We start from the raw sequence: 19,259 nt of genomic DNA, 5'->3' as shown, positions 1-19,259 counted from the left end.
CTTAAAGGCGTAGCGAAAGGAAGAGGAATGCTAATACGTGAGAACTTGCAAATAAATTGTTGACATGGAATGAAGCCAAAATAGCACAGGAGAAGAAAGAAAATGAGTTGAATAGACTTGACTTGCCAGGTAATCTGGGGTATTACCCCCTAAGAATGGCATATGTGGAAGAAAAGTCAGTGAATCCTTAGTAATCCATATACTACATTTTTTTTTCCTGAGGTGTTCAAAACATTGGAAAGCTACCTTTTGCAACCATTATACTTTCCCGGGGATATGATCTGTTTCTTGATTCTTGTAGTGATGGATGATAGAGTGGGTCCTTCAGACACTTTGGTTAGTTTGTTTGATGTATCTAAGTATGAGAAGTTCTGTCTTATATTATCAAGAGTTTCAGGACAGGAGAGCAGATTTTCTGACTCCAGGGACATTTCACCAGCCACTAAATCACCCTTTGCCATGAGCTCCAAGGGAGGGCAGTTGTTCAGTCTGGTGCACTGTGGAATAATCTGTCCTCAGCACTGGAGGCTGAGCACAACCATGAATAAAAGACAAAACCAGTTCTGCAATATAAATGACACATTCCATTAATACAAGTGGATCCAAATGAACTAATTTCATTAAATAGTACTTTTACATTCTGTAGCTATATGGACTTGGATACAAATTGTAATAGTCTGTCAGGAGAGTGGACTGCAGCTCATAATTACAAGTTCTTGTTCAGCCCTTCAGGAGCTAATCAGAGCAAGGATGTGAATATGTAATTTGCAAATGTGCAAAGACAGAGGTTACTATAGGACTAATGGCTCTGTGGATAACATTCTTGCCACCAAATGATAGGACTGCGGGTGCAAATTCTACAAAATAATCTGGCCTCCCATTTAGTCATTTGATCATGAGATCAAAACCTGTCCTACTGGCATGCACCTAGGGACTTTCTAAATTTAATGCCGTTCAATAATATAAAAATATCAGTATGCCAGTAAATTAATATTTATATTCCAAGGGATTGTAAAGTGATAAATAGAGCAAACTAATGTATAAGAACACCACTCAAATATATATCACATCATGAAACCTGTTTCTGAACAACTTCATAGGACTGAACCAGGAAAGATTAAATAAGAGGTTGATAGAAAAAAGTATGAAATACGTCTACTTCAAATACTTGTTCTCTTTCTCTAACAATTTCATCCAGTCCCATCCTTGGGCGAGTGGAGAAACCAAGCAGCATTTTAGAATGGAGTAGTGGCTCAATTAAGCTTCTCTCTAAAACATTTTAGAAATTTACTGTCCTATCAGTTCATGGCTGAAAGTAGAATGATTTCTGCTTGTCATTTTGCTCAACTTAGGACTGCAAAAATAACATTATTGCTTTCTGCTTCCCTCCTCCCATTATTATCTGACTGTGAGCTATAGTCAATATCCCTCAGATAAAATAAGTACCCAGAACACCTCCATCAGTTTCTTTGGCAATTATAAGTCTTGAAGCCTAAACTTATTTCTTGTGTAGAGACAGATGCATTATGTTGGAGATGCACTGAACATTCTGTTGTTATATCCATTTCGGTCAATTCTACTTGGAAATAGGAATCACTACCTGCATCACACCTTTCAAGTTGAATGGCTTTACCACAGGTGCTGAAGAGAGAACCCTGGCTTACCTAGTGCAGTAATTGTAGGAGACTCAGGCAACATGGGTCCTGCTGCTGCCCGCTGAAGAACAGAAGAGAGGTCTTATTTTGTAGGTAGACGTCAAATGATTGTTTCTCTTCAGAAAGTTCCGAAGGATTGATGCTGAAATTCGGCCTCTGTACACCAGTGCCGAATTGAATCTCAGAGACAGAGTTTTAGGTAAAGTAGAAAAGAATAGCTTTCTTGCTTTGCCAGGCAAAGGGGGCCATAGCGGGCTAAGGCTCTCAAAACTGTGTGTCCCAACCCAGAGGATTTTGTGAGTTTTATAGTCAAGGGGCGGGGTTGCTAATAAGGATCAGGGTGCATGCAGGGACTGCATTCCTTCAGTCTAGAGATCATCTGGCATCAGGTGGTCGGACGATCTGTGGTTCTTGAAGTTACTGAACTGTGGCCATCTCTCTGGAGCATCTTCCATTCAATAGGGGTTTTAGTTGTGGAGAAGAGCTCAAAGATATTATGTATATCCCTTGAGGAGGAACCAGGACCCTGCATTCAGTCTGGTGCACATGAAACAGGTTTCATGTCTGCACTATTGTTTCTTGACTGCTTCTTCCTTGTCTCGGTATCCCTTCCCTTCCCTGATTACCAACTGTTTGAACCTGCCCTTTGGAACTTAGGGAAAGGGACACAGAAGGGCTTTTGTGTCCAGGAACCCCACAGGGTCCTGCTCAGTTTCAGGACGCCTTTTATTTTACTGATTCTGTGTAGGGGGTAATGTGTTGGAGTGCAAGACACAGGCCCTTTTCAGTCATGTATTCACAGGTTTAAATCTTAGTTCTGCAGCTGACTCATTGTGGACTTTAGGGAGGTTTAACTCCGTCTTTGTTTTCTCATTCACAATGAAAAAGAGATGATAACATCTAAGGCAGAGCTCTCTGAGGATTGAGAGAGAGAGATGCAAAACACCTGGCAAGTATTGTCCTCTGTCACAGGGAGGGCTCCCTGGGAACCAGACTTCCAGACTGAGTTTAGCATGCAGGGCATTTATTGAGGAGTGTCCTTGAGATCAACAGCTGTGGAAGGGAGAGGCAAAAAGCTGGATTCCCAAGTTGGGCTGAGAAGGCTAAACCTTTGTACCTCTCCAATAATTAGTGACTGCATTTGTGGGCTGTTCCCGGGGGTGACCTTGGGTGAGAAGGGTCACTGCAACTGAGGCTAACCTTGAAGTGGCTGACAGCTACAGACCACTTGCTGACAGCATTCCCAGTAGGTGGGGCAACAAGGCTTTCATTGAAGGAAGATAGTACTTCAGGGTGCCTACATAGTCCCTGATAATAAGGGCTGGTTTCTTATGTGTGCATATCATTTAGACAACCTATCTTGTTTCCTCTCCCCCCTACCCTTCTTCTCTTCCTCTCCATTCTCCTCTTCTTCTCCTTCTTCTTCATCCTCTTCCTTTTCTTCTTTTGGATTTGTTTGTTCTGTTTTACAGAATTAAATCTCTATGTAAAGAGAATCTAACTTTTTCCCTTACAGAATACTTTGAAGTGTTCCAAATATGAAAAAAAAAAAGTCTTTTCGCATTAATGGATAATGACACTTTGACAGAGAAGCAAGCATTTCTGCATTGATTCGCTGGGAAAATTGTGGCAGGACGTAGGTAGCGTAGCCTTGTTTTAGCCTTGCATAAAACATGTATGCCATCTAAAGAGGCTGCTTCTTTCCCTTCTGGGGGGTTTGTGTGTTTAAATCAAAGGCGACAAACTCAAAACACACATTTGGGCAAGGGAAAGCTTGGCTGAGGGTAAAAGGAAGACCAACTGAGAAGGTGCCTTGTAGACTGTGACCTTTCAAGCTAAACTGCCTGCCCCCAGAGAAAGAGAGACTTATTTGAATTTATAGACCTCTCAGAACTCCAGTGAGCCAGGCCTCTGGCTCTTTTCCTCCAGGGCACTACAAAGCTTTAGTCTTTGTAGCTCAATTAAGTCATTAGCGCTCCATCTAAATGAAAGTTGATTTCCATGAGGAGGCTGAGCCAGCTGGCCTGCCCCAAACAGCACAAAGGCAGCAAGGGTACCAGAGTCAGAGCAAATGGCAATAAGCCGCGGGGGTCAGAGGGCCTCCAGCTTGTAGCCGAGTTCATGCTGCCTGTTTTCTAGGCGACCTCAATCACGGCCCTGGGCAGATTGAAACAGATACTAGACTCAGGTGCTCTCCAGTCACATGAGAGTTTGTAAATATGATTTAAAAGTGCAATTGCCCCTGCCTGCTCCACTAACAGGAGGGGTTAGAGAGCTGCAAGGTGTGAGAGACTGGATGAACAGGTGTGTTTTCATCTTGGGGAATGTTGCATTCTTACAAATCTCTCATTTAGGTATCATAATGGGAGAGTTCTAGTTTTTAATTCAATTTGTTTCTAAAACTTTGGAATAGATAATAGCACAGTTAGAAAAGCAAAAAAGCAAAGAAAACAAAAACAATTAATGTTCCCTCCTATTTCTGTCCCTCATCTGCTCAAGAAACCAACCAATTACTGGTTTTGTGTGCTTCCAGAGGTTTCTTATACATATACCAGCAAACACAAGCATTTATTCTCGTTGAGCTTCCTTCTAAACAAATAGTCACATACTGTATATATTACTCTGCATCTTGTTTTTCTCATCTAATGTATCTCAGCTGTCTTTCCATATCAGCACACTGAGAGCTTTCTTGTCCTTTTTTTTTTTTTTACAGCTACATCCTATTTCATTGCATGAACATATCACATGTATTTAACCATCTCTCTGCTGTTTGCTATTACAAACAATATTGCAGTTAACCTTATAGGTGCCTCATTTGTATGTGTGTTTGAGGATATCTGTAGGATACATTGTCAAAATAGAATTACTAGGTTAGGGCGTATATGCGTTTGTAGCTTCAGTGGATATTGCCAAAGTGCCCTTGATAAGCATTATATAAATTCGCAGCCCACTCTCAATGAAAAAAGTATTTCCCCACATCTTACCAACGGAGTGTTCTTGTCAAACTTGGAAATTTGCCAATCTGGTATGTGACAAAAGGCATTTCAGTGCCGTTTTGATTTTCTTTTTCCTATGAGTGAGGTTGTACATCTTTTTATTTGTTTAAGAGCTGTTTGTAAAATTCTTTCTGTGACTTGTTTATTGATGTATTTTGCCAACTTTTGTTACTGGTTTGCTGATTTTCTTTTCTAATTAACTTCCGCTGGAGAGGCTAGTAACTCTTGCTTTGTGATACGGGTTGCCGGTCTCTTCCTCATGCAGTTTTCTGTTTACCTTTTGATTTTGCTTGTAATTTTTTCCCGTGAGTTTTTGATTTTCATAAGGTGGGATTATCAAACTTTTCATGTATGGTGTCTATATGTTGAATCTTAGTTAGAAAAGAGGAGGCTCTTCAAATTCTAGGGTTGTAAAGTAATTCACCCATAATTTCTTTTGGCACTAGTATGTTTTTATTTCTTTATATGAAAATTTTAGGAAATTCCCTGGTGGTCCAGTGGTTAGGACTCCGCACTTTCACTGCCAAGGGCCCTGTTTCAGTCCCTGGTCAGGGAACTAAGATCCCACAAGCTGTGCAGCACAGCCAAAAAAAAAAACTAAAAATATAGTATGTGGAATTTATCCCTGTATAAAGTGTGAAGTGTTGATCCAGCTTTATATGTTTTTTCCAGATGGCTACCCAGTTACCCCAATAACATTATTTATGTATACCATCATTTCCCATTTAAGCCACTTTTATGATATTCTAAGTTTCCAGATGTTTGGGAGGTCTATTTTTAGACATTTTTCTGTTATGTTGGTCTGTCTATTCATGTGCATTTTAAAATTGTTGAGCCTGTATAATGGATTTCAAAATCTAAGAGAGCCTGTCTCCCTCACTGCTCTTCCTTTCAGAGTTTTTCTGACTTTTCTCATTTATTTATTTTTTTATATATAAATTTTAGAATCAACTTCTCTAGCTAAAATAGGTACATATATACATATAGCACAAATAAAAATATGTTTTATTGAGATGATGTTAATTTATAAATTGAAGAGAATCGTTACTTTTGTGGCCTTTATGGGTCTTTCTATTCAATTCATGATATTTCTTTCCTTTAGCTAAAATTTTATTTTATACCCTTTACATAAATTTCACATTTTGTTGTTAGGTTAATTCCTAAAAGCCTTTTCTTCTTCATAACTAATTGTAGATGGGTCTTTTCTCTCATTACGTCTACTAAAGAGCTGTTTGTATATATGAAGACCATGAATTAAGGCATACTCATTTTATACTCTGCCCCCTTAAAGAATCTTTTTGATGGTAGTCATTTTTCAGTCATTTCTTCTGAGAACTCCCTGTATTCAGTCACATGATCTGCAAATAATTTTATTGCTCTCATTCTAGTTTTTGTATTTCCACTGTCTCTTGTTTAATTACTTTGACTAATAGCCCAATACAATAACATAATAATGATATTGTGGGTTCCTTAGCTTTGTTTCTGACCTTAGTAAGAGTGATTCTGGTGTTTCCTTAATAATCGTGAGGCTGGCTTTTGGAAACATACATCCCTATGGTTTTCTAACATTGAACCACCCAGTCCTTGAATTCTCAAATTAAGTCCCTTTAGTCTTGAGTATTCTTTAAAACATGGGGCTGGATTCTTCTTGCTAATAGTTTTTTTTTTTTTTTTCCTTTTCTCTGCCCTTGAGTAGTTTATTTAGCATTGGAATCCTCTATTCTTTAAAGGTGTGGAGTGATTTCTCTATGAAACTTTTTGGGCCTAGTGCTTTCTTTTTCTGAAAGGGGCTCAAGTGGTTGACAGCTTCCTCTATTTCATCTATGGAAATTGATGTGTTTGGTTTTTTAAATATAAATTTATTTATTCATTTATTTCTGGCTGCTTTGGGTCTTCGTTGCTGAGCACGGGCCATCTCTAGCTGCTGCGAGCAGGGGCCACTCTTCATCACGGTGCTCAGGCCTCTCATTGAGGTGGCCTCTCTTGTTGTGGAGCACGGGCTCTAGGTGTGCAGGCTTCAGCAGTTGTGACACGTGGGCTCAGTAGTTGCGGCTCAAGGGCTCTAGAGCACAGGCTCAGTAGTTGTGGCCCACAGGCTTAGTTGCTCTGCGGCAAGGGGGATCTTCCCTGACCAGGGCTCAAACCTCTGTCCCCAGCATTGGCAGGTGGATTCCCAACCACTGAGCCGTCAGGGAAGCTCAATTGATGTGTTTTGATTTTTTTATCATTTTAGAATTAGCATTAGGCAATTACCTTTTTCTAGAATATTCTCTCAGTCTTCCCAAGTTTTCAAATGAATTTGCATAGAGTTAACCACAACTATTTTTTCTAACTCTCTGTGCTTATTTCCTACTAATTATTTTTTAACTTTTATGTATCTACAATTTTCTTCCTCTTTTTCATTATGTGATGACCTAAAGTTTTACCCTTTTATTTTTTTAAAACATAAATTTTAGATATATTGATTTTATCACTTTTATATTTTCTAACTTAGTATAAGTTATGTTTTTTAACCTTTATAAATTAGTCCTTTATGGTTTTCTTAAGTATATTTTGAGGGTTTTTTAAGTTTAGTGTCAAATATTGAGTTGATTTAATTTCATTCTTTCCTCTTATTGATATAAGTATTTAAGGCTATAGATTTTCCTCTGAGCACTGCTTTTACTGTTGCCTGTAGATTATGATATGTAGTGCTTTTATGTTGTTTTTCTAGGCAACCTATAAATTTGGTTTGTATGTCATTTGTCTCAAGAGTTAAGAGAGAGTTTTAAATTTTAAAAAGAATTAGCTTCTTTTCTTGATTTTGTTGTTAATATTTAGTTATTTCACTGTGATCAGAATATGCGGACTATACTATTTTTTTTCTTTTTTGGAAAGGAAAAACTACATTTTCTTTTTTGATCATATATGGCCATGTTTGTGATTGTCACATGGATTCATGAAAAGAAAGGATATTCTTTATGTTCAAGGCATAAAGCTTGAAATGCATTACTTAATATACCTTTTAATTATGTTATTTGTGTCAATTATATCCTCATTTTTTGTTACTTCATCTGTCATTGAATAAGCAGGGTGGCCTATGGTGTCCTATTGCAGATTCTTTGCTGAATATTTTTCCTGGTGACTCTTAACTTTTCTGTTTTCTAAATGTTATGATTATGTCATTTGGTTCACAAATGGTTGTAATTCTGATGTCCTCCTTGTGAATTGCATCTTTCAGCATTTTAAAATGTGCTGTGTCTTATCAATTGACGTTTTGGGTATTTTTTATCCTGAATTTTACTTTCTCTAATTTTCAGATTCCTATCACTGATTTATTTCTGTTTGCTTTCTCCTGCCATACCTTGATCCATAGTTTTATCTTTAATCTTTTAAAATTAGTTACTTTTTAAAGCAAGTCTCTTGATCACAGCATAGAGTTAGTTCTGCTTTGTGATTTAATGTGAAAGTCTTTATCTTATAATAGATAAGTTAACCAAATTACATCTAATAATGTGACCGATATATTCGGTCCTGGTCTTCTCATGTTATTTCTCTTTTTCTTATAGATCTGTTTGTTTGCTTGTTTTTAATGTGGTCTGTCGTGTGTATGTGTGTGTGTGTGTTTGCTATTTAAAGGTGGTTTGTATTTTCTACCTGGAGGTCATTTTTAGCACTATAGAATTATATAAAATGTTTAGTGCTCTGTATTTTTAAACCAGATCTTCTCATCCAGTATACCATAGCTCAGGGCAGTTGGAAAGCCTCTGGCCATGAATAGTCTTATCTGCTTACCTCAGTCCCTGAAAATATATAATTTTCTCTTAGAGTCATCTTTGAAAAATATTGGGAAATATCACTTTAATGAATATGTATTAGGTCCTTACTATGTACAGTGGATCATAATGTTTCTTAGTGTTTAATATGGAAAAAATGTGCATATATTTCCATTAATTGAGTTGACACCTTAATATGTTATCCTTTGACTCCTGGCAATCAGAGAATTTGTTCTATTTCCTATCTTCTTTCCCCACCTCACTATTTTAGTTATATTGTTCCTGCATAGTCAGGGCATATTTCATTTTCATTCTGGTTCATCACATATCTCCATTAGATTAGATACAGTCCTTCTTCAGGGACTGTAGTCTGTGCTCCCCTCCAGTCTCTTTGTCAGTTTCTCCAGTCATGTCTTGGTTGACTCAAATTGTTCCTAGTGGTTTCCTCAAGATCCCCAGTGTTCTTACATGTTAAATACTGTTTGTCCATAGACTTTATACTTGAGTATAATTTGGCTGGGGATAAAATGTTGACTTATACTTTCTTTTTCTTGTGAGGATCTTTCTGAAAACTGACTAATATAGTCCTGGTGAGTCAGAGTAGCTTTTCTTGAAGAGGCATTGTTTATGTTCAACCTTTTGTAGATGGTTGTTAGGAAAATATAGACAGAGGAAATGGTTCTAGGCAGAAGCATTGCAGGTGTAAAAGAGTATGGAGTGTGTATGGAATAGGCAGTTGTTCAGTATAACTATAGTGTAGAGGAAAAGAAGTTGACAATGGAGAGTTAGGAGGAGATAGATCGTAAAGGACTTGCTATACCAGGGCATCTGGACTTCTTCCAGGAGGACAAAGTAAAGCCAGTGATAGCTGTGAATGAGGAGAGAAACATGGTTAGAATTGCTCTTTTTTTTTTTTTTTTTTTTTTTGCGGTACGAGGGCCTCTCACTGTTGTGGCCACTCCCGTTGCGGAGCACAGGCTCCGGACACGCAGGCAGGCTCAGCGGCCATGGCTCACGGGCCCAGCCGCTCTGCGATATGTGGGATCTTCCCGGACCAGGGCGCGAACCCGTGTGTCCTGCATCGGCAGGCGGACTCTCAACCACTGCATCACCAGGGAAGCCCAGAATTGCTCATTTTAAAGGAAGGATGAAGAGGTGTCCATGAGCTTCCTTTTCAGGCAGGCTGTGAGTCTTAATTTGTGTTCTCATAGCGCAGACCCAGAAATTCCATCATTCACAAATGAGTCATATTTGTGGCTTTCCTCATTGCTCCTGCCAGCCTCACTAGCAGCCTGGTAACTTTTGTATATGAAAGTAAGTAGTTTATACGATAATGATGGAATTTCTCTCATGCTAGGGCTATGTTTCTAACTGCCTTTCTATAGCATGAAATAGCAAGAATTAAGGATGTCTCAGTCATCCTTTTTAGAGATAAAAGGATAGTCGTTCTTCTGAAGAAGAGAAAAAGGCATTACAATTCTTGGCTATATATTTCTGTACCTCCGTAATCTGTGAACTCTCTTTCCTCCAGAAATGTCATGGAAACCTTCATAAATCTAGCCAATATTCACTATAGTTCTAAAACATGTTCTTCTCCAGGTGCTCCATGGGGAGCTTTCTGCTATCTCACTAGTTTCCAGACTACTTCTTGGAGACCTGCAATACTTCACTCACGCTAAAGCTGCTAGAGTTTGCTAGTTTTAGCTAGAGCACATTTTTTATCAAACGTTATTTTAAAATTACCATGTCAAATGCACTTGTTGCCATTCTATCTTCAGTCAACTATATGCTAAATATGTTGTCTTTATAGGCAAATTTATATTGTATCATAGAAACAGTGACTATCAGACAACCAAGTCTATTTCCAGTGCTTGCTTGCTTGCTTTCTTCCTTGCCAGGTTGTTTTCTTTCCTTTCTATCTGAATAGCATTATTGGCCACTTTCTAAAGGAAACTGGATTGTGGGATTTCCATTGAAGACTGGAGATAGAAAACAAAACCATGTTCACTGTAAGGACTTGCTGGACCCACATTTGTCAAACTATGCAATTAAACAGTGTTTTTTGCGGATCTCTTCCATCTTCTTAATGCAATTTTCAGGTAGCCACGTGGTCTTAATCCCCTCAATACAGCTATTCTCAGTGAGTACAAAATAAAATATATTGCAGACTAGTAGTCAAGAATTTCTTCATTCTCGTGTTGAGAGCTGTTACCTAAAGGAGCAAAGCTTTAAAAGGCTCTCCGCTTGACTCTTGCCATGTCTGCATGCAAAATAGATAAGGGAGGCTTTGTTTTGGAAGATGTTAATTGATTGTGTCCACCATGCTGTCTAACGAGCCAATTCCCTGAAAATATCGTGATGGAAGAAAAAAAAATCTGTTCCAATTACTGTATAAGTAAAATACCTCCCTTCCGCTTCTATTAAAGGAAGAATGGCACTCACTGCTTACAACTTTTGGGATTGACAGCTGATGCTACACACGCCCAGCCCTGCTATCAGTTGACATTTCAGGAATTTCCTTATTGTTTCCAAAATTTAAAAGAGAGAGAGAGAGATTATAGAACCATCAAAATTCAAAGCCCTAGCATTTGGTAAATTACTTTAACCTGATTTAGGTAATGAAGTGGAGAGGCAGAGTTGGGATTTAGGCACTAAGAGGGGCTGGGTGAGTTTGCAAATTACAGGAATCTATTTTAGACCCAAACCAGGTTAATAGCTAGATTACTATGTCATTTCCCAGAATCTCACTATCCCTTTCTTTCATCTTTTTGTGAAGTGGAGGAATCTTCCACCATATGGTGCTATTCTTTGAACTCAAGTGCTGCAGTCACATCTGTGTTTCATCAAGTTTCAAGGGGGCTGGTTGCTATGGGAGCTTCTCTTTTTTTCTGGCATTGCTGATACTGGGACTGGATAGATGCCCGCACCGCTTAGCTGCATATCTAAGTGATTGGTAATGAGAATGTCCTTGACAAAACTATCTTGCAGATGAGAGCTCAGGTCTTGCCTGTGTTGCCTAAGGCCCTCAGCAAACAAAGGCCAAGATCTAAGAAGGAATACAGAGCATGATATTTCCTGTGGATCTTGTCAGCGGACACACTTTGTGTTTGCAATGGAAGAAGTAAGTGGAGGGCAGGAGGTCAACCTCATCTTAGTTGTCTTTTCTTCTAAATGTCTAAGACAAGCAGTAAAGAGTAAGTCCTTTCCTCCAAAACCACACAGCCTTTGCCTCCTGCAAATAAACACGTCGTAAGCTAATAACCAGACGTCAGAGCAGAAAACTTTGTGAGTTTGCCCCTCTAGGTAGGAGGCAAACACCTTGAGGCATAAAAGCTCCATTTTACACTTTCATCATGTATTCCCCACTACCTAAAACAGTTCTGGACAATGAATATGTTAATTGATGAGAGAGGAATCAAAGATCACATTTATGATGATAACCAACAAAAATTAATTCTGATGAGAATATTGTCAAATAAATTCTACCGTAAACAGGCCTTCTGGATATCACCTTGAGGGTTTCCGGGAGATCTTTTAACTTAGCTGCAAACCCTGTTAATGTTGGCAGCCATAAAATCAATGCAGCCACAACTATGTCCCAGAAATGAATCCATCAACTCAGACGAAAATATACCCTTTCCATATCACTACAGGGCTCTTCCAGGTCAGCTTTTAAGTGTTCTCGTTACAGTGCGTGATGCTCTTTTTTCTTTAAGCATTGTGCCTTGATTTGTAAAGTGGGGAGAAGGAGCAGTGTGGACTGCTAGATTCCCATCAGAAACATTACATTTTATTGCCTTAAATCTCTCTCTTATGCTTATTATAAGTGTTTTAAGTCAGCACAGTGATGGGAAAATGTACTGGGTTGACAGACTGAACATGGGGTATTGTTATCATCTTGGGCAGGCTTACTAGGAGATTTCTACCTTTCTGTTGAGCAGGTTGCTCAAAAGGAAATTCTGGATGATGCAAAATTGGAAAAGGAGTTCGATTAAACATATTATGAACGGATGAGAAAGGAGCAGAAGGTCCGGATACTGTGAGCAAGAGGAAATAGCAAAGGAAACAGCTTGCAGAAGTTTCTCTTACCTAAGCTTGAGTCACAGCTCTGAAGTTGGAAGTTACTTTTGCTCCATACAATAAATAAATAAATAAATAAATTATTATAAATAAATAAATAAATTTGAAGTTGGAAGTTACTTTTGCTCCATACAATAAATAAATAAATTAATTAATTAATTAATTAACTAATTTAAAAAAGGGTCTTTACTGGGAAAAAAAAGAAAAAACAAAAAACATTATTAGGCCTGTTGGTCCATAAGGTCTATTAATCCAGTTCACAATGAAAAAAAACTGAATTCATCAAATCGTACACTTTTTGTCCTACTGGAACTGTTCTTATCTAGCCCTAAGAAGTTTGCTCCTGGTCATGTATTCGTTAGAAATGTTGAAGGGAATATCATTTCAATGGTGAATTTACTTATTCCTCCAGTTCAACCGACACTAGGCACTTAATGTGCATGGACATAGATCCAGCTGTCCTAGAGTTTAGACTCTAATGAGGAAGAGAGATAATAAATAAGGAAATAAATGTATGGAACAGTGTACAGCAAGGAATGCTGGGAAAGAAACAAACATGATAGATACTTATTGAATTCTAAACGCAAACACTCTATCTGCTAGGTATGTGGGGCACAAAATACAGAAGAAAAGCCTACATGTGGGAAGGTTAATTCAAAATCAATCAACAGTTTAAAACAGCAGAATAAATAATAGAAATGCCACAGGGAAGTACACAGTTAATTATTTAACAAGTAGTAATAAGAATAAGAATAAGGGGCTTCCCTGGTAGCGCAGTGGTTGAGAGCCCGCCTGCCGATGCAGGGGACACGGGTTCGTGCCCCGGTCCGGGAAGATCCCACATGCCGCGGAGCGGCTGGGCCCGTGAGCCGTGGCCGCTGAGCCTGCGCCTCCGGAGCCTGTGCTCCGCAACGGGAGGGGCCACAACAGTGAGAGGCCCGCGTACCGCAAAACAAACAAACAAACAAAAAAACAAAAAAAACAATAAGAATAACTACTTCAGGCTTTGAGGGAGGAAACTGCTTCTGGTTGAGGATGGTGGTTAGAGAAGGCTTTCAAGATTTCATAAAGATGAAGAGATTGTGACCTTGGAAAGTGGTCTTTCTAGCGGAAGGAATGACGTGGGAAAAACACTGGGGGTAGGAAGGCTCAAAGATATTAAGCTGTTGTGAACAAACATGTAGGAAAAGTAAATGATACCGTTGTAAAGGCAGGTTAAAGGATTTCAGGTTTTTTTTTTTTAGCCTATCATATTAAAAGAATCAAAAATGCTAGTAGCAGTAGTAGTAATAATGATGGTAGTTGTAGTAATAGTAAAAGATAAAACGCATCATTGGCAACAATCCGTATTTCCATATGTTGCTGCTAGGGTTAGAAATTGTTACAGTTTCCCTGATAGGAAATTTGGAAAAACGTATCAAAAGTTTTTAAACTATTTGTGAATTTAACCAAATAATTCTACTTTGGGGTATTTATCCAAAAGAAATAATCATGCAAATAAACAAAGATTTAGTTAGAGGGATGCTTGTTATAGTTTCTCATGAACATTCTTAATTTGAAAAGAATTGATGAGCACAGGTATCTCTCATGGCTGACTTGATAATGGCGGTTATTCTCATCATCTCCTTGTATGAGAGATATAGAGTGGTGAGATTAAACTTTCTGGTATGATAAATACACATCGTGCACATCAATATAATATTTTAGAAAAAATATTTAATAATGTTGTAGGCTAACATTTAATTACATTGACAGATGTTCATAAAATATGGAACAAAAAGTAAAGCAAGGGGGGCTTCCCTGGTGGCTCAGTAGTTGGGAATCCACCTGCCGATGCAGGGGACATGGGTTCGAGCCCTGATCTGGGAGGATGCCACGTGCCACGGAGCGGCTGAGCCCATGAGCCACAAGTACTGAGCCTGTGCTCTAGAGTCCATGAGCCACAACTACTGAGCCTGCATGCCACAACTACTGAAGCCCTTGTGTCTGGAGCCTGTGCTGCGCAGCAAGAGGCCACCGTGGTGAGAGGCCCGTGCACTGCAGCGAGGAGTGGTCCCCTCTCGCCGCAGCTAGGGAGAGCCCACGCCCAGCAAGGAAGACCCAACACAGCCAATAAATAAATTTATTAAAAAAAAAAAAAAAAGTAAAGCAAGGGACTTCCCTGGTGGCACAGTGGTTAAGAATCTGCTTGCCAATGCAGGGGACACAGGTTCGAGCCCTGGTCCGGGAAGATCCCACGTGCTGTGGAACAACTAAGCCCGTGTGCCACAACTACTGAGCCTGTGCTCTAGAGCCCGCGAGCCACAACTACTGAACTCCGCGCGCCTAGAGCCGGTGCTCCGCAACAAGAGAAGCCACCACAATGAGAAGCCTATGCACCGCAATGAAGAGCAGCCCCTGCTCTCCACAACTAGAGAAAGCCTGCGCACAGCAACAAACACCCAACGCAGCCAAAAATAAATAAATTAATTAATGAATTTTTTTAAAAAAGTAAAGCAAGACATAAAAGATCCTATTTAGTAACATCTCTCAGTGTATATCTGCACTGAAAAAAATACTGGAAGGATGTATATGTTCCAATGTAAACAGTGATTGGTAGGATTACAGGTGATTTTGATTCCTTAGTGTCTCCTAACATTTGTGCAGTGATTATGTAGTGCTTAAAAGTTTTAGTAAGTCTAGAAAAATGATGTAGCAAACAAGAAGACCAATCTGTATTATAGATAGACTTTCTTAAACATGATGTGCCTTTGTGTGGTAGAAAAGATGGAAGACTCTTTCCTTCTTCTTCAGCTTAACATGGGATATAATAAGCTGTTTCATCAATGAGTGAGGTATAGTGAAAAAAGTGTTGTTTGGTGTTACCGGACCTTGGTTTAAGTTCCAGCTTCACTTCTCATTAACTACCACATCCTGAACAAGTTGTTTAATGTATGTGAGCCTCAGTTTTCTCTTCAGAAAGTTGGGAATGGGGGTATGTGTTAAGTGGCCAGCACAGCACCTACATCAGAGGATTATCCCCCATAAGTGAGAAAGGAGAAAATATGGCGGACTTAGTAGTTGTGGAGTTGATGTATAATAGCTGATCGAGTATTAAAACACCCGTTTTAAATTTTCCAATTTCCCAAGTAAAAATAAACGTGAAAATTTAAAGAAAACTCTAAAAATATAAATTCAATTAGACTTCACTAGAAAACTAAGATTCTCCCTCTGAAATGTTAATTGCTAAGTATTTATGGGAAAGTGCATACAGCAGAATGAGGCCTAAAGAGAGAATTTTGACAAGAATTGTGTGTGTGTGTGGGCGTGTGTGTGTGTGTGTGTGTGTGTGTGTGTGTGAAAGAGAGAGATTTCATCCCTCTGATTCTTTAGTCAAATCAAATAAAAATGAAGCTAATTTGCCAGTTTACAGAATCACACTAAGCAAAGTTGAAAATTGCCAACCTATGCTGATTCTCATGGTTTGAACAAACAGAACTTCAAGTAATTACTTGTTTAGTTTCAAATTACCTATATTCAATTCATAGCATTTCATTCTGCTTTGAAATTGTATTTTCATAGTGTGTTTCATTAAGTTTAGGATGGGGGCAGGGGAAGGAAACACCTTAAAATACCTTGAATATACCTTAAAAGTAGCATGTTTCGAAAGTCCTTCAGTTAGTTTCATTAGCATCTCTAACTGTAAACAGAAATAGTTGCACATCCCAAAACCCACAAATATTTGCCCAGGGTCCCCCCTGTAATCTTTTGCCCAGAGAACTTTAGTCCAGGAGGCTGGTGTGGGAGAAGCAGCAGCGTTCACATAGTCAAATTAAAAACGAGGATTTAGATCAAAACAAAAGAAAACAGTTTTGTATGAAAGATTAGATGAGCTATTTAAATTGCAGTTTAAAAAATTAATTATATATGCTGGTGTGTGTGTGTGTGTGTACTTGTGGGTAAGTGCACGTACAAGAATAAACACACAGGAATCTGGGAAAGGATGCTTCATCATTCCCTTCAGATGGCTGCTGGACAAAGACTGGGAAGGATATGTTCTTTCTATACCTTCTCCATATGGAAATGCAGCTTCCTCTTTCTGCTTTTTTTCTCTGTCATCCATATTTGGATTTGAAGAAAAGAAGTGTCTTCCTCCCTTCCTTCCTTCCTTCCTTCCTTCCTTCCTTCCTTCCTTCCTTCCTTCCTTCCTTCTTTTTTTTTGAATGAACTGTCAAAATTTTGGCTGTGATTAAAGAAAAGAAGTAAAGCAAGCAGAACTAATATGAAACCAAGAAGGGAAAATAGAATTGCCACATCTTCTTGTATAGAGTCAGCAGTCTTCTACCTTGAACAAAATCATTTTGTTCTAAGGAAGGGAAAATGGGACTTATAGAGGTAGCACTATTATCAAACCATCTGTTGTGCTCCTATTTTCTTGGAATTGATGGGAAATATACAAACTACATAAACCAAAACTGGCCCTCTAAAATGAGTGGCCCATACATTTGGTCCGTTTATCTCACAAACATGAAGAAGTATCTTCATTAAAGTTTCTATCTCTGGGCCTCATTTCCTCTTATCTCGCAGTAGAAATGTTGTACTGTCCTAACATTTGCAATTGAGAGCATAGACAGATAAGAATTCAACCCTCCAGTCCCATCTACTGCATGGCTTAATTAGCTGTACTCAGCCTCCTTCCCCATCCTCTTTGAAGTGGTAAAGTCCCATTGCATCTGTTCAGCTAATTTTATGCTCTTAGCCTAATTTCTGAGTTTTATAGAAACCAAGGGTGCAAGTGCCCTACGTGATCTCTAAATCCAGATACTTGACTCAGAGGAGCATTTTGTTCAACGTAGGACACAAAGTTAGTTGTTTTGGATTTGAGCTTCAGTTAAAGCATTCAACCATCTATCACCAAATGCACCTTGCAAAATTAATTTGCCAGTATAAGGAAGGAAAGATAGGACATTGAGATATATACACGTTAATAACAAAACAACAATACATGTCACAACACCCAGGTAGGGAAAGAGTGAGAAGGAGTAGTAGCGTGAGATTTTTTAGAGTATGCTAATTTTATAAAGTTTGCTTATGGGAAAAACCAAATATTGATGACATTTTGCAGGAAGTGCTACACTGAGGTTTAACAAACACCAATAATGTCAGAGAAAAAGTAGTATGAGTGCAGAATTAAGAAAATGATAGGGCTGAGTATATCTAAGGTGTGATCTTTAATGTGATCAGTAAAACCACCAAAGATGTTTCACATTAGCTGTGAGATGGGTTTAGATCATGATCCAGTCTTAATACCATTTTTGAGCGTGAGTTACTAGATATATTCATATCCTATAACATTTTGTACTTAGTGGGCCCCTGTTGAGTCTCTGTTGGCTTGAGATATGATCTGCTGAGAGGAAAGCAACAGAAGTTACTAAGGTAGGGACTTCCCTGGTGGTCCAGTGGTAAAGAATCCACCTTACAATGCAGGGGATGCGGGTTCGATCCCTGGTCAGGGAACTAAGATCCCACATGCCGCAGGGCAACTAAGCCTGTGCACCACAACCACTGAGGTCGCGCGCCTCAACTAGAGCCCACATGTCACAAACTACAGAGCCCATGTGCTCTGGAGCCTGCACGCCACAACTAGAGAGAGAAAAACCTGCATGCCACAACTAGAGAGAAGCCCGCACACCGCAACAAAGAGCTCGCGGGCTGCAACGATGATCCCGCGTGCCATAACTAAGACCCGATGCAGCCAAAAATAAATAAATAAATCTTAAAAAAAGAAAAAGTTACTAAGTTACCAGACAAGTAATATGTGATCTAAAACTTGAGAGTACCTTGATCAAGTGGGGCGGAAATTGTGCTCATCAGTTTATCCCTGTGTCGCTCTACATTCCCTGGCCTCCTCTGATGTAAGACTTGAAGCAAATGGAGTATGATCAGGAATGAAGTGTGTCACTTCTAAGCTGTAATTTAGAGTCATCTCCCTCCTTCCTCTATCCCTCTCTTTCCCTGCCACCTCTTGGTTGAGCTTTAGTGACCTAGTGTCCTAAAGAGCCTTGCATTAAGGTAGAGGCAGGTCACCAACCCACGTTAGCATTTACATGTGCAAGAAATAAACATGCGTGTGCATGTGTGTTTATGAGTGTACGTAAGTGTTAAGCTGCAGATGTTTGATTTGTTCCTGCACCATAGATAGCCTATCCTGACTCTTGCAACAAGTTAGAATTTTTTTTTTGATATTGAAATTTGATCATGTAACTAGACCATTAATTAAAATATTTAGAAACTGTAAGTTATAAAATAGCTGTGCTAGTCTCAGAGGAAAATGAAAATTATTGAAGTTCTTCTGTTTCTTGTGGCCTGAACCTTCTTGAAAGCCTCTAAAACCAGACTTCCCAGCCAGTACCCATCAGCACGCAGCACAGTGTGCTGAGATGTCAGTCCCCTCAGCCTGCAGTGGCTTGCTGAGCTAGCAGGCCAGGTCATCTAGACCAAGCATCACCAGCATGAGCAACCTTGCTTGCTTACTCCAGGGTGCTGTGTGAATATTACCGTTTTCTGTATGTGACATGATGTGAAAAAGGTAGAGAAGCACCATGGGTCTGGGTATCCAGGTGTACCCATATGACTACCCCTATACTCCAGGTCTTCTTTCCTTAGACCCATTTCTCCACTCTCACCTAAGTCCTCTCCCAAGCGTGTTATTTTCAAAAAAATTTGAGAAGGAATTGCTGTAACAATTGGCATGCTTTACAAATAAATATTGGTTGAATTAATAAATAAACATA

General features: G+C 39.1%; 1 protein-coding gene across 20 annotated transcripts in view; it reads left to right on the top strand.

Annotated features, from left to right (window-relative positions):
- NRXN3 (neurexin 3) overlaps positions 1-19,259 on the top strand; it is a gene marked incomplete at both ends in the record, with an annotated part of 1,633,255 nt that overhangs the window by 1,295,366 nt on the left and 318,630 nt on the right. The window lies entirely within an intron of this gene.

Source organism: Leucopleurus acutus (assembly GCF_964270905.1).
Source record: "Leucopleurus acutus genome assembly, chromosome: 1".
Lineage (NCBI taxonomy): Eukaryota > Metazoa > Chordata > Mammalia > Artiodactyla > Delphinidae > Leucopleurus > Leucopleurus acutus.
Note: the sequence above shows the minus strand (reverse complement) of the source record. Positions and strands in the feature narration are given on the sequence as shown.